Genomic DNA, 17212 nt, shown 5'->3' with positions numbered 1-17212 from the left:
ATAGATACAGGGCAAAATTATCATTCATTTGAATGCAATGGGTGGTGTTGTGGTTAACATGCTTGCCTTACACCCGAAAGATCACCAGTTCATAACTGAGAGGAGACACAAAGCCAGCCTCAGGAGGTCACAAGCTAGTGTACTCCCACTATTTTGACCCAAGTCCCTACCTGGATAAATGGCAGGGTTGTGTCAGGAAGGGCGTCCACTGTAAAAATCTGTGCCAAATAAAATATGTGGATACATCCTCTGTGGTGGAACTAAGGGAGCCACCGAGAGTACCTATCCATCAGATTAATGAAACTTCTGCTCAGCTCTGTTTTAATCTTTGCTATTCTTGTCAGTACTGACGAGTCCCTAAAGTTACAACTTTAGGGACTTTATTGTAACTTTAACCCAATCTCTTTAATGTGAGCTGATGAGACGGTGATAGTGAAATCAGAAAACCAAAACAGTGAGCAAAACGACAACAATAGTCTGGAGCACAAAAGAGTGGTTCTGAGCTCGGTGATGTAGTCATTTGATCCAGTATTTATTCTAAAATAAAGTTTGATGGTCAGAGGGAGACATAAATAATGATCATAAGCTTCCTGCTACTGACACTAAAGTTCTGCACTGAACCTAAATTGTGTACTGCTGAATCATCATGAATCAGAGTAATTAGACAGCAGCTCTGACTTTTATTACACTCCACCCCGTGACCTTTCTTTCCCCTTGTACTTTCCAGGCAGCCATTGTCTTCCCTTCATTTCAGTGCATTATGAAAATCAATTTGCTATCGTTGTTTTTGTCGAACATACAATGGGAATACATCTTTAAACCACCATTCATTTACAACTGCAATGCTACGTAATGGTAACACTGACACCAGTAAAAGCACATGATGTTCATTTTGCAAACAGATTTTATAAATGACTGGAACCTAATAGCAGCCTGGAAATAAATCTCAATACAAGACGCGACAGTGAACTTTGAAAGTAATCAAGAACACTTCAGTGATTTTTATTTTTAACATGAACTCACAGAAGCCATTTTGAAATATATATATATATGTGTGTGTGTGATTGTGTGCACCTATGATGGTTTGTTTTCTCATCCTAAAGCTGTATTGACTGGCCAGCCACAGCAGGTTACTGGGGACAGGAAATGATTGTTCCTCCCAGGACGGTGTTAGTAGCACCAGTCATCATCGATCCGGCCCCAAGTCGATCAGCCCTCAGGACATTTGATTAATGCTGCACAGAGGTTCAAAAATGATGGTTTGTAAGGAGTGTGTTACAGTGCGATGTTAGCGGTGATGAAAGTTGAAGTGTTACTTGATTGAGCACCCTCATACGTTGTTCAGTACAAGTCCTTACATTGTCACGGGCCTGGCAGTTTTAAACAACCGGACACACTGCTGCCCTGTGTGGAAAAAAGAACAAAAGAAACAAAAAAATCTGTCAAGTTTTTTGGCATTGTTATGTGTTACTGTTGTCCAGTTGACTTCACTGTGTTTATCTCCTCTTAGCATCGTTGTGGTTCGTTGGTGTCTTTTTGAATCTTATGGACTTGCCTTAATTCAAACGTCAGTGGTAAAAAAATGAGTGGTTTAGGAACATGTTGAAAAGGTGACATGTATGAAATATTTTTCCATTGAAGGATAAGGCTGATAATATTCTAGATGTTCTTGTCAACAATTATTATCAAGTGAGACCGAAATCAACAATGTGTTAGTCGGTCTTTTGGTACTCTCTGACCTCAGAAAGTTCAGCAAACCATACCTGGTTTAGATTTTTCCCTCAAGATCACCTTCTCAGATAGCTTCTTGTGCTGCTGCTATTTCTGCATTGCTTTCTGATAGTCCTGCTATGACCACTTGCTCTGTGAGATTTTATCACAGACCTTAAAATTGTGCACAAACCTCAACATCTGCTTCAAACTGATCGAGGTTTGTAGGTTCAAACCATGAAGGAGCAACATCAGCTCATGAGTAGAACCGGAAGGGTAAGACTACCATTGTGAAGTCCTACTGCTCTATCTGAAAAAACATGACCTCAAACGATGTGAGCACTTGCCCAAAATATAAATGGAGTTGAAGCTTTATTGTGTTGACACACTGGAGGAGATCAAGCATGCCTGGCAGAGGTATAAGTGAATGTGACTGAATAGCAGATGTGCTGGAAGCTGTCTGGACTTGCACCAGTAGGCGATCTTGAACAGGAGATAGGTCCTGTTTCAGTCTGGAAAGTTTAAGGATTTTAATTGGCTGTTTCCCAAATTTTTTCAACCTTTTACATTATCTCTATTGATCCCAGAAGTATGGTGGTTTTGTTTTGGGTCTTTTTTGAAAAGGTGAAGCAGTTTCTAAACACAGTTGGGCACTGTGGGAAAAAAAAATGCTACTTACTTTAAATGTGTATTTCTTACGGAGCCCCGCAGGGGACATGGGAGAAAAAAAGATTAAGACGGACTTTTGCGAGATCTCGCAAAACAAACTCGGGATCTCGCAAAACTTTTGCGGGATCTCGCAAAAGTTGAATTCCAACAATGGCGGCAGCTACTTAGTTGTAATATTACTCTTTCTGGGTCACAAAATAAACTTGTAAGATATTTTGAGGCGTGAATGTAGCTGTGTAAACGTCAAATATCTGCTCGGTTTACAAGACATCACATATTTGCAAAAGTGCTCTGACGTTTTCGGAGATCTGACACCCACCATCTCGAAGCTAACGGGAGGTCGAGACCTACTACAGCCGGGAGGAACACCGCTCTCCCGGCACATCGTGCATCTCGCAAAACTTTTGCGAGATCCCGAGTTTGTTTTGCGAGATCCCGCAAAAGTCCGTCTTAATTTCTTTTTCTCCCATGTCCCCTGCGGGGCTCCGTAATTTCTTGGGGACTGTTTTCACCCGCTAATGAGAAAATTTTGCTGATTTAATGAATAGCAACTTCTTTATGTTTTTTTTCACCTCTATGCTACAGAGGTATACACTGAGTAGGAAAGCTAAGGTTTTGGCTTCAGTGGCAAAACTTGTTACAATCATATTATTGATGATTTTTGTCTTTTTAGGCAATTAGGTCACAATGTAAAAGATCTAGAATAACACCAGCCTTCATCCTTTAAGATGGCAGAATGGCCTTGAAGTTAGTCTATAGAGAGCAAAGGGGACTTGAGCCCCCATGTGCAGCCATATCAGCTGAGGTACAGTAGGACCTACTAGATCCTGATCTGACCTGAACCAGTTTTGGGATCAATGATAAATCAGCTTCAGCTTCAAACAGGGCGGTCTGGTCTGATGCTATGCAAAGTGTCAGGCAGTCTCATTGGACTTAAATGTGAATGTAAATGTTCTCCTCAACAAATGAGTGTGCTGTTTCCTGGGTTCATCCACAAACCCGAGCGCACACGCAGAAAAGAATCAACGTCAGCTGGTGGACTGACACGTTTTTGGCTCTATGTCGTAAATAACAATGACGCTGTATTTTTGTGTGATAAATGTATATACTAAAAAAAAAAAAAAAGCATAGGAACAAATTAGTTTACCTTTAAATGCAGCACTGAAAATGATGTTTGTTGACAGTGAAATTACAGCTATTTATTTATTTATTCATGCAGTGTCTATAAGAGTATAGTTGTAATCGTGAGGTCACTTGAATAAATTATATTCATTTAGCAAAGTACTGAGTTGGTCTTCTTTCATCTACGCGTACGCGCATGTTTGTTCTATAGTGTATTAAATCTAGAGATTAGACGGTAAAGTGTGTGTCTGTGTGTGTGTGTGTGTGTGTGTGTGTATGTTTGTGTGTGTGTGTGTGATAGTTATGGCTTACAGTATGCCTCCAAGTAATAAATGTGAGTCGATTGTATGTGTGCGTGTGTGTGTGTGTGTCCGTGTGTGTGTGTTGTCTACTAGAGGTTTTAATCTACAGGCTGCCACCCACGTGGAATCATCAATCAAAATGCTCACCTCCGAATCTTATGACTGCCAAAACTGTCAAAGCTGTCAATCAGTCTAACGCACACACAAACACACACACACACACACACACACATAATACACAGTCTGGATCCCAGCATGACCCCTGGCTGGTGGAAGACATCTTCAAATTGCATTGTTTCCTCTTCACAGTATTACGTTCAGTAAAAGGTGAGTCATGTCCAATACTGCACCAGGTTTGTTATAGATTATAGCCACTAGTCATGGCTTTAGTATGTGAATGTGGGGTTTTGTGTGTCAGACCTTGGGATTGTTAGCCATATAGGTCATAGCTGGGATTTTAGACAAAATTATGTTACTTTTTAGTTCAACTTTGTAGCACTTGAAGAAAATCATTTAAAACCACACAATAGATTACACAAGATATTACAAGACCGTGTTTGAGAGAAAAAACAAAAGGACTTTTGTGGTAAATAGAAACCAAAAATATATCTCAAGATATTTCCCTGTGTGTCACAAAAAGTTCAAATGTGCACAAATGAAGCTGTGTGTTTTGTTTAACAGGTGCGTCACACAGCTCAGTTATGAAGCAGCTAAAGAAACACACAGACACATAAACACAAACACACATATATATACTGAAAAGATTAAAGTGTTACATTTGCCAATCTTTATCATAATAAATGAAAACAATGGGAATACAATATTTGCTGAGCACATAAGTCTTATAAAGAATACAGTTGTACTCACTGTTAACTTTGAGGTATAAATTTAGCTACAAAAACATGATTTGTCTTTACCACAGAGAAGTGAAATAGTTCACAACAGCAGAAAGTAACTTTTGCCTCTTTGGCATGGATTCAATACATCACTACTGGAGCTGCTAAGGAGGTGGAAATGAGGAGGACCTCAGAGAGGATTCATGGATGTATAGAAGAAGGAGAGGGTAGATGAAAAGCTGGAAAGTGTAACTAGTAATGTAGAGGTTTTCTTCCTTAGCCCTGTGTTCCACGTGCAACCCTGTTATGTTCATTGTGTGTTTATCATCATAAACCTCTGACTGAACTCCCAGCTGATTTCTTTGTATCTCCATGCATCCATATATGTACTCCCTTTTAACCCTGCAGGCTAGCCTCAGGCATCATAATGCAAACTTTGTCCTCACTGAAGTTTTCTCTGTGTTTAACACAACAAAGAATTCCCTGAACATTCCCTGAACTAGCATGCACTTCACACCCGCACACACACACACACACATATTTCAGCCCTGCAGCACAACTCATGACTTATTCTCTCTAAAATGACAAAAAGTCAGGAAAGCCAGCTGAAAATGCTGATGAAGAAACAACAAATTATAGACTTGGACTCATATCTTTTATTTATTGATTATTTTACATTTTAAATGCTTTTGAGACTGAGAGTTTAATAAGTGATTGGCTCAGTGCTTAAGTGCAGCTGTTTTTGTGCTTCCAGACACACTGACATAACTTCAAGTAGCTCCTCCTTTAGAAATCATATTTAGGAAAAAGTGTCTGCTGCTTAATTAAATGAATAACAATTTTGCCATGCCATTACTTTTAACCCACGTGTCCAGGAAAGGCCCTGGTATGACTTAAAGAGGTTGCCAGCGAATCACAAGCCTCCGATAGCCAATCCTCCTCCTCTTAATGGGGCTAAATAAGATTCCTAATACAAGCTCCCTCTTGGGACTTCTCAAATTTAGTGTTTCCGGGTTCTTAACTCAACCATGAAACATGGAGTCCTCAATTAGAGGTCACAGAAAGCCTGTCTGGCTCTTTTCTGTCATCCTTTTGCAGCCTCTAACAAACAAAAGCTCCCAAGAGGAGACACTTATCCCTTGGGGGTTGCATCATGAATGATGTTGGGTGTAAAAATCAGTCAAATCAAAAATATGTGGGGCTACCTGCATTGGTGACCCCTTATTAATAAGAGAGTACCCAAAAGTAGCACTTTTACAATATACAGCTGGACTTGTCAAACAAGACAAGCTCTGCATAGCGTCTAATCTAAAGGCTGTCTGTTTCTGAATGGACTGCTGCTGGTGGTGGTGGAGGAGGTTTTACTTTTAATCTGCATCCCAGGCAACTCTAAAATGTTTGGCTGTAGAGAAAGATGGAGAGAGGGGCGAAATACTGTAAGCTATCCATAATTCTTTATGAGACAGTGTGAGCCAAGACTAGATAGCCTCATACATTTTAAACTAATAGGTTAATAGGAATAAGTGATAAAATGCATGAACAGCTCAGAGCCAAGTAGCCTACTGGAAACAGAGTGAAAGGTGCGGAAGAAAAAGAACTCACTTTGATTCTGGCTACAAGCTAAGTTATCCTTAATGAATAAAAGACACTGTGCAAAATGATCATGAGCAATCAGTTAAATCAGTTAAGAAAACAGTTAAGCAATCAGCCTAAGTTAGGAAGCAAACGGAAAAATGAAAACAGTAGCAGATAAAATGCAATAACAGACATAAAGGCATAAAAGAAAAAACTACAATGCTAAAGAAAGATGTGAGCTGGATGAAGAAAAAATAGAGCGAGAGAGATGATGTCGTTTATAGAAGTAAATCTTGGCCCATTTAGTGCTTTCTCAATAAGGGCAGTGGATGAGGGCCAGTCTGGAAAACAGTCATCGTCATTATTCACATTAGACTAAGTGCTCCACTTCTCTGGACAGGGGAGGGGAAAAGAAGGAGAGCGAAATAAATGGGAAGGCCAGACATTTACTGTGGCACCCTTAGCTCATATGAGAGATTGCCTGGACTGAGAGTCTCCACCTACCAGTTATGTCCTTGCTTCTGTCCTTCACCACTTAAGAGTAGATCTCATGGGGAAAAAGTGGATAAAACCAGAGGGGGTTTTTTTTATATCTCAATGATCGCTTTACTAGTTTAAAATTTAATTAACCACGTTTCGGAATAAAGCAGAAATGCCTTTATTCACACTAACAAAAGAAAATGCAGAATGTTTGCAAAAACCTTACAAACACTTTTGTTGTCTCTTTATATTTTCAGAACAATCCTGTGAATCCTAGAATATCACTGATTATGTAATGTTCTCATTTCTGTGTGGCACTGACACCATCGCTAATTAAACTGGATAATTTATTAGGTACACCTTGCTCTTATGAAGTTTGACCCCTTTTTGCCTTCAGAACTGCTTTCAACAAGGTGCTAGGAACTCTTCTCGGGGATTTCTGTCCATTTTAACATAATAGCATCACACAGCTGCTGCAGAGTTTTTAGATGCTCATTAATGAAGTAAATCTCCTGTTTCACCACATTCCCAAGGTGCTCTATTGGATTAAGATCTGGTGAGTATGGAGGCCATGTCCAAGAAACTAGTTTGAGATAAACAGAGCTTTGTGACTTTATGTGTTATCCTGCTAGAAGTAGCCATCAGAAGATGGAAGCACTGTGGTCATAACGCGACATGGTCAGTCCCAAGAACATATTCCCCAAACCATTACACCACCAGCATGAGCCTGAACCAAAAGAAAAATCTGAATCTAGATTAACTGAATCAGCTTTCTGGGAACAAAGTCACAAATTAAAATTAAAGGTGCAATATGTAGGATATCTTCTGTGCTACTTTTTGATCCTGTAGCTGCAATAAAAACATACAATCTAAACTTTAGTGACATTTCATTGAAATTAATTGAATTTCTCAGAGGATTTTTCTTTAAAAATATAAACACTTTCCACTTAAACAGATTTTGGACATTGATGTACCTGCTGATATTAAAAGGAAAAATATTTACTTTATAAAATAAAGCTTTTTCCTCACAAGCTATCAGGTGTTTTTAAATATAAAATACTGTATCTGAGTCACTCATGTAAGCACAGTCATTCATTATCGTAGCTGATAATGTCTAATATACCTCTGCCCAAAGCAGGTTTTTAATGAGTGCAATTAAATTATATGTGTGGTCTGGATATACTCTGGACAATACCTTTGGATAGGTACGGTATCAGGATGGATAATAAGCCATGGTGAATATCATGTCTACAGTAATAGTGTTAAAGTTCAGTGTAATCTATTATAGTCCCCTTTGATTTGTTTGAGATACAGAATCAGTTTGGTCACAAATAGCAAACAGCTGCAGCACAATATAATTTAATACTTGCTACCATCATGGCATATTCTGGGCGGGGGTGGAGGTGGGCGGGGGTGGCACTACATATGCTTTTGATCTTTTGCCATTTTGGTAAACATTAAGCTTTTAGTTGCCACAGTCTTTTCTCTTCCTCCTCTTCTTCTTGAACTCACTGACAAAACTTTTTTCTTGATAGCTTTAAAAAGTAGCACATTAAAAGAAAGTATAGCTAATGGTTTTTTGTTTTGTTTTGTTTTTTTGTTTTGTTTGTTTGTTTGTTTGTTTGTTTGTTTGTTTGTTTGTTTGTTTGGGGGTTTTTGTTTGTTTGTTTGTTTGTTTGTTTGGGGGGGCATTGCTTATATCTTATCCTAAATCATTCTGGTCATGGAAACTAGCAACTGAGGCCATAAACTCATTAGTTAAGAGTGTACTGAGGTCATGGAGGAAAGGTTTTATGGACTGTTTTTCCACAGACCTTAGTCTCATGGCAGTTTGTGAAACAGTCGCAACTTTTTACAGTAACCTTTTTAATATTGTTTTTTTGTGTCCTTGAATATGACTTCTCATTACTCTGCTCTCTAAACTGATTTCCTATTCATGTAGACCAAATGAATATTTTCCACTTTTATAAAGCATTACAATTCACCAGATCTCACCACCATTGGCATCATGTAGAATTAGCATTTGCCGCTTAGCGCTGCTTTGCCTACATTCTACACACTCTACGTTTCTCTGTGCAACCCACATTTAGAGGGATTTGGTAGTGTTGATGTAGCTAGCTCATGGGAAAGACATATTCTTATAAAAAAAATGTTGTTATTCCATCCACAAATAAAAGAAAAAGTCAAACTTATTGTTTTTGGGTTGTAATTTACAATATAAAGCACCTGCCACAATATGTCAGACTCATTTGGTTAGAAAACCAAAAGAAACCATGTTTTCACCAGTGAAGCAAATCAGTTATTCTTTCTAACATGTTTGTAGCTTTTACCATTTTTAACTCTGACTCCAGTTAATAGTTTTCAGTCATGTGACCAGCCTGGAGCCCTAAATGGGACTATTTCTACATACTAGACACACTACAAAACCTGTTGATCTTCCATTTGTTGCCATCCACAAATATTCAGATCACCTTTTAAAGGAAAAAGACACAACTTATGTAAATGTACAAGTTTTGGGTTGTGATTTACAATATAACGCACCTGCCACAATATGTCAGACCCAAAAAATCATAACTCGACCATCAGTTCAGTAGTGTTTTTTTCACTTTATGACCTCACACTGCTGCCAGGATGAAAATGTTCAAAAGCCAAGACTTTTATCACTTAGAAGCAGCATTTTTGATCTGGATAAGTCAATAATGCTGCTGTTTGGAAGGTAAAGGATGAGAAATTTTCACTGTCAAAGAAATGGTAACTGCTAATTAGCTACTATGTATCCTTCCATCATTAGTTTCAGGCTTATTATAGTCAATGATATGAGTTAGCAGATAATCAATATTTCAATATTTTGAGGTTTTTTCAAGAAACAAACAAACAAACATGAATTTAATGAAAACTTATTACCAATGCTCATATATTGACCCACCATTAACAACCGAGTTGCTGTGAAGAAGCTATAACTGGACTCAGTGCTTGTACATCAGGATTAAAAGAAAGGTGTTTGTGTGCAGTGTTGTAATCAACACGTTGATAAACTGAGTGTTAAATAATTTGTACATCTAATTATTAATTATCCTGCATTTTGGCTGACTTGATGTAAAGTGACAGTCGGGAATAAATGGAAGCCTCGTTTTCACCTGTAGGTCGGCGTTTCTGTGATGATGTCAAGACACCTGAAAACTTCACTTCTTCTCTCGTTGTCTTTTCTTTAAGCTGCAGTGACACTGAGGACTGACAGAAGCTTGTGGAAGCATTTTGTATCTCATCATCTGACATGACTGTGAGTTTTTGTTTTGTTTTGCTTTTTGGGGGCATTTGACCAATACACTACACCTATTGATTTTCTGTCACTGTAACACAGAATTAAAAGGCACTTTGTGTTAATGTGTGTGTGTGTGTGTGTGTGTGTGTGTGTGTGTGTGTGTGTGTGTGTGTGTGTGTGTGTGTGTGTGTGTGTGTGTGTGTGTGTGCGTGTGTGCGCACCCTTCATGGTATACATTTCACAAATGAAAACCTCATACTCACTTTACTCTCTTTCATTATCATGCTTTTAATGCACTTCAATACACATCAATTCAAATGTGATTTTACCTTGTTCGAGTGTTTTTCGTTCACTCGTGGAAAATTCATATGACCCATCCACGTTACAGGGTATAATTTAGCTGCACTAAATTGCCATTTCGCACAAGTGCCTCTGCCTTCTGACAGATTCTGTAGCCTTTCTTATTACCGCAGCACTAACTGATTGCTGCGGTGGCTGCCTGTGTATTGAACTGCGGTAAGTAATGAAAATAGTGTGTATCCGCTGCCGGTCCTCTCATTGATCCCATCAGTGGTAAGTCGCTTGGCTCCAATTAGGCCTTAATCGGCAAGAGAGAAAAGGAGAAGATGAAGTGCACGAAATGTGAAGCAAAGGGTTACCTGTAAGAAAGAATAATTAGCTACATTTCTGTAAACAAGCTCAAGAAAAGTCTATTTTTCCACTCACAATAACTGAGCATGAATACAAGGGACAATAGATTATTTGTCCTACCATTTATATGTAATGTTAGTCACAGAGGAAAGCCTACTTCCTTGGTTTTTGCCATTTTATACCGTCCAGCTCGCTCCTCCTCCTTCCTGAAGAGCTGACAGGCGCTGACTCTTGTCACAGCAACGCTAACGTAATCAGCTGAACCCACACAACCTTCGATGCACAAATTGTATTATAGTGCCGTTTTGGAGGGTGGGGCTTTACAGTGATTTTGTTAATGCCTGGACTCTCCATGAATGTTGAGTGGGGGAAGGCACTGCAGCCTTGACTTGCATATTAGACGCATCCAGTAGCTGCAGACAAGACTGTGCATGTGTGTTTGAGTTAGGGCTTCCTCTGTGAGTGTGTATTTATGTGTCCACATGTAAATGTGGTTTTCTTTCTGCTTCACTGCTGCTGCACATCTGGTTTCCTCAAGCAGGTACCAAACAAGTTAGGATTCCTGCTTAGTTTGAGACAAAGCAAAGAAAAACAAAAACATCTAACAGTGGGATTAAAACAATGATGAAAGCTGGCGGGTGAAAAGATGCACATACATTAATTTGGAAAAAAACAAAGTTGTTTTTTTCAAAATGAGGCTGTCAGATTTCCTTTAATAACACGACCACTTGGCAAAAAATGAAAAGATCAGTTATTCAAGCGTCATTCTGTTTTGGACAGCTGAACAGTGAAGTAAATAATTTATCCCATTTGAAATTATAATTCAGAAGGTTTATATAAAAAAAATTGGTTGTGCCATCTTTGAAGAAAAGGTAATTAAGCCCCTATTTTCCTCACCCCACATCAACCAGTTTTAGTCACTCTTTGCAGAAGGAATGGAAACAAACTCCGCTATAAACATAATCATCAATATTCAGTGATAACAAATCCATATACATAAACCTGAACAAAACCTAAAAGAAACCCCATTGTGACATCTTGGAACTTAATCAGGCACAACTGACTACAGAGATCAAGTGAAATCACCAAAATCCAGTAACTAGAAAAAATCAACAGACACCGATGGAGATTGAGCAAAATCTTGGGTGAGTGTTGATCCTTAAGGTAGAGGATGAATCAAACATCAACCAGTTCTGACTGATCAGTGAACAGTGAATTGAAAAAAGTCCTGAAACTCAAGGGACTACAGCTCACAACCTACCTGAAACCGAACAGCTTCATTGACAAAAGGCTGTTATACCAGGCTTCTCTAGATTTTTAGAACACACTAGCATCACATGGCATCAAATCCATTCTGTATAAAAGCAAAGGCAAGAGCTACACCTTGTATTTCTAGACCTAGCCAATGCTTTTTAGATCCATTTCATCTGGACAGCCTTCAGCTTTTTTTAGGCGCCAAAAAAATAAAAATGGACATAAACCACTTCCAGAATTTGCAATTTTGCGTCACAACTTCATGGCAATGGAAGCGATCATCTGAGCTTCCAGCTGGGTTTTAGGAGGACAGTGTCTACAGGCTGGACAGTAGATGGTGCCTATTCATGTCTACATGGATGACCACCCTGACCTCAATCATCCCATTCATTAACTGACTGTTACCACAGTTTATCTTTGACACCAGAGAATCTACATTGATGAAATGCCTTCTCCAATGGTAAAGCTGGTATAGTTGAGAAGCTGGAGAGAACAATCAGTTCACACATTAAAAAGTGGAATGAACTCCCTTCCTGCCTGAGCAGTGTCAGCTTGTATGGGTATGGGACTCTGGAACTGCCTACCTTTAGCCTCGCTTTAGAGTAAAAATGCCCAAAAATGAGGCTGAGCATGAGTCCAACTTAGTCTCAAGCTACTACAATATGAGCCACCAATCCCATCCTGGCAACTTGGAAGATGTGGACTCTGTAAAAAGCCATGCAGCAAGTGTAATCTACTCTCAGGTACTGAGAAATCATGGGACAGGTTCAGCAATGAAAACATGACAAGTCAACCAACATGGCACAAGGCGAGATCTGGCAGCAAGAAGACCCAGAGAGATAGGTAAAGATCAAGCAGGGCTAGTGGATAAATTCTGGAGCATTTCAAAATCTGCAACAATCAAAACCATATCTGCATTGCTTTTTCATCCTCCCCTGGCTCATGTGCACCTGTTGCAGCAGGCAGGATGTGTTCCTGATTAGAAGTGAAACCAGCTGCTGGCTAACAGGCTAACAGGGAGATACATTTATCTGGCTAACAGAGCCCTGACAGAGCTTCTCTCCTCCACTCTGCTCTCTGTAATGCTTTACGACACTGTCATTTAAAGATGACATATGATACAAGCGGGGTTCAGCTCGCCAACATCCCCCATCGTCACACAAACACACACATACACAGCTGCTGAGGAGGCAACCCGGGACGGAAAGAGAGGCAGAGATTAATAAGCAGCTGCTCTGTGGTGTGTGTGTATGTGTGTGTTTGTTGGCCAGTATAGTCTTGGTTATTTATTTGATTTTTATTTCCAGTTTTACGTCTTCCATGAATCAGGAGCAATGGTTGCGTGTGACTCTGGGTATTGGCTGTTTATTCTGTTATGTGTGTTTATGCTGACGCTTGTGCTTGCATGTTTGTGCTTTAGATGTGTCTGAGACACAAACTAGCACAGGGATGGCTAAAACTCAAACACAATACACAGCTTGGGCGATTATCATGGCCCCATAGGTAATCATTAACTGAGGAGACACATTACTTATTAACTAATCAATTAATAATTGATTAATTAACAAGAAAATCTGAGTCCAGTGGCACAATGGAACCTATTTATAGCACCCAGCACAGGGAAAGCACACTGTCATAGATAGATAGACTTGAAAAGCTTTAACTTAAAAGCATCTTTTTTCTCTTGTTTTGAGAGTAGCTTGAGGTTGTGGTTACTGTACTCCTACATTAATGTATTCTTATACCATAACTCAGCCTGCAGGCTATATAACTGACTAAAGCAAGTGTCTCAGTGCTCAGTTGCCTTAACATCATGGGTCCATAGAGAGTATATAAATGACAACTTTAGCCAGTCTTGGGCTTGTTACTCAAAAGAAAGTAATGTATTACTTGTTACTTTTCTTAAAAGTAATGCATATGTTATTTAATTTTTCCTTGCAGAAAATAATAAGTCATACTTGTAGTTGCATTACGTTTGCATTAAGACCATAACACAGCGGACAAGTAACATTTGTATAAATGTTTTGTGCATTAAAAGTATTTTTAGACACACCTATACTTAATGCAATTGTTCACATCAACCACGTGATTTCACAAGATGAATTTGTGGCTTTTTTTTTTTTTTATCAATTTCAAAATTTTGCATGTGAATAAACAGATCTCACCAATCACTGTCACAGTGCATTAAAGACTTTCTTTTAGTGTTTAAATCTGAATACAATGTGAAGAAAAGCTTACCAAAGCGACTTAAAAGTGATTGTCATGTGGAATTTTGTCCATTTTGTTTTGTCCTTTCATGCAATAAAAAAAGGTGTAGGCTTCACCATTGTCCTCCTCCATGGACAGAAATTGAAATCAGCTGATTGTAGTCTGAGAGAGCAGGAAGAAAAAATCACTTTTGAAGTGCAGATAACTAAAGAACCTTTGTAACACAAGTACAGTAACTCATTAACATAAATACAGCACTGAAAAATACAATGTGATTCAAGTAATGTGTTACTTTGGAACACATTACATCAAGTGCTGAGATTTTCCACTGTGATCTCACCTATGAAGTCTTTAGTTTCTTGTTTTGGCAGTAACATTTTTTTTAACTAAATATTATCTTAGTTTGACAAAATGGCTGAGCTGATCAGCTAACACTAGAGCTAGCATGTTGCTAACCAACTAGGTTAGCACAGTGCATTCTTTGCTCAGTGTCAAATTTATTGACATGATTGTTTTGATGATTGAAAATAATGCTTAAACCAAAATTTACTTACTAAAAAAAATCTAAACAGCCAAAAGATTACAATACTGTAATCTCCAAGTAGCCAAGGGCTAAACCGGGGCCCGTGTTATTGTCTAGTGTACTCTATCTCTAGTTTTAGGTCTTCTTTATGAAAGCAGGATGCTGTTTTTTAACATATGTGCAAATATGTATAGAGACCCTAAAGTCTTAGAAAAGTATTTAATGAGGTCATAAATCAAGTGAGAATTAAAGTTTCTTCTACACAATCATAATTAATTTTGAAACCAGGTGTAGGGTGGCCAATCAAGGCACTTTTGCATTATCTTCAGACCCACATACTGTGTCCACTTTTACCCCTCAGCTGTGAAGGGGTTTTGTAATCACCCTGCCAGGCGCATGGGTAGTATGGACATCCAATGTGATAACATGATAACAAAACGACGTAGGACTTTCAAATTGAAACCATAGTTGTAGCTAGATAAAATCTCACACTAGTTTAAATCTCAGTGACCTCAACCTCAAAGTCAGGGGTTAGAGGTCATGTTTTCTGAAAATCTTATGAACAGCTAATTATGAATAACTCAGGAGGGAAGTCAGCTAGGATTTTGAAATTGATATAGTTAGATAGTTGTATCTTCTAGGAGGCTGAGAAGAAGAAAATGAACATGAGTGTTCAGTATTTATGGGACTTGGTAACTACAGAGCAAGGCTGCTTTAAAGAGTGAAAAATTGGAAAATGGACATTTAAGTGACTATGTGCTGAAGCTTTTCCAGAATTTGGGTTGGTACAAAGAGTCACTGCTCTTACAAAATTCTTGCCTGTTAGAAGCAACTGACATAAGAACCATCAGCTGGCTGAGCTTAAAATACTAATGATTTACAGCAGCTTCACAGTCTGCAACTCACTAGAGACACATTACAATAAATATGGTTTAAGACAAGCAGTGTATATCTTCAGTATACAGATACCAGCATTTTCCATCCTCACTATCAGTTTGTAACACAGATCATCATTTTTCTATCTCAGAAGGTTCCCCTGGAACAATTACAGGAACCTAAAAGTACCTGTAGTACTTTTAGGATTTTAAGGAAACTTCTATAGTCTGGTCATTTTTACATTTGGAGTTTGAAGCAGTTGAACATCTTTTAAGGTATACTTTGTTTTCAACTACAAGAAAATTACGGGAAGGTGCAACATTTTTAAATTAATGGCCTTGGCTCAACCAAGGAGACTGTCTTTGTGGCTCTCTGCTTATTAAATTTCCTATTGATTCAGTGCTGTCTCAGCCATAAACCATGCAACCACTCTGGAAATATTTATGTGTTGTTTAAAAAAGGGCTTACCTAATATAATTGCTCCAAACATCTAACACTAAGGTGTCATATTTAAAATAGTGTGCAGCTCCACTAATTATAGATTATTGTCACGTGGAAACTTGAGTGTTTACTGTGGGGTTATTATTTGATATTGTTCTGGAGCACCAAATGAGCAAAGGTAAATAAATAAATAAATAAAAGGCAAATTCTTGGAAGCAGGGAGGCATTTCACAAACAACTCCAGTACTTTCAGTACTCCCCTGCATTTCTGTCTCATTCTACTCTGTACAGGAAGCAGCAGAGGATAATTAGATTACCGGTTCTGAATAGGGAAAGATAATTAAATCAAACATGAGCTAACCCATTTACAAATTTATTGCCCCTGTTAGGGATTGGGACACCCTCCCCGAATGCAGAGGAATGACCCTTAAATTCAGATCAATAAAATCTAGCTCCCACACAGCACAGTTCACATCCTTGCTTTTGCTATAGGTTTTGTGTTTACATCTAATGCATTTTGTTTGGATAAAATTAGGCATTTTTAGCAAATATTTGGTTTGTGTGAATCTTTATTTATTGCATTAGGGTCATTGGAAATATGTGAATGTTGCAGATGTCTGCTTTCTTCTAAAAAATAAACACTGCATAGCTTCTCTGTCTGCATGTTTCTGTATCTTGGAATTTTTTTGAGGAAGTAAAGTGCATCATCTGCGTCACAATAGAAGTAGGTTTTGGTTTCAGGCTGTGAGAGTGCAAAGCTAAATGGATAAAGCCCTTAAGACTGTGATGAAGCTGGGAAAACCAATGTTTCAGAATTTCAAAAGGACTGTCTGCTCTAGATACAAAAGCTGACCCAGAATTAGTGCTGATGTCGCGTCACACACATTTTATGTCCGTCACTAGCTGAGAAGGATACAGTTGAGTAGTAGATATTATTGTATAAGAGTGTATACACCCTTTCATGTGCTTCAGCTTTTAATGTTTTATGACAAAAAATGAACTGAACGCATAGAAATGTATTTAGCCTAAAGATGTAGACTGGGTTATTCCTCTGAAAGCATTACATTACCATCATTTGGCAAATACGTTTGGCAAACATTGTTTTCTTTATTTCCTCTACAGACTGGGAGCAATTTAGAGTTCACAGCCTTTCTAAAGCACACTTAGAAAAAACAGACGTCAGGATCAAACCACCACCTTTATGACTAGCTAAAGAGTTCCAGCTGCATTTTAGCCTGAAGGGAAAATATTCATGGATGTCTACTGCCCACTGAATAAAATACACATTTTCTCATTTTTTTCT

The sequence above is a fragment of the Oreochromis aureus genome, linkage group 16, assembly GCF_013358895.1.
Source record: "Oreochromis aureus strain Israel breed Guangdong linkage group 16, ZZ_aureus, whole genome shotgun sequence".
NCBI lineage: Eukaryota > Metazoa > Chordata > Actinopteri > Cichliformes > Cichlidae > Oreochromis > Oreochromis aureus.
This window is presented reverse-complemented; position numbering follows the sequence as displayed.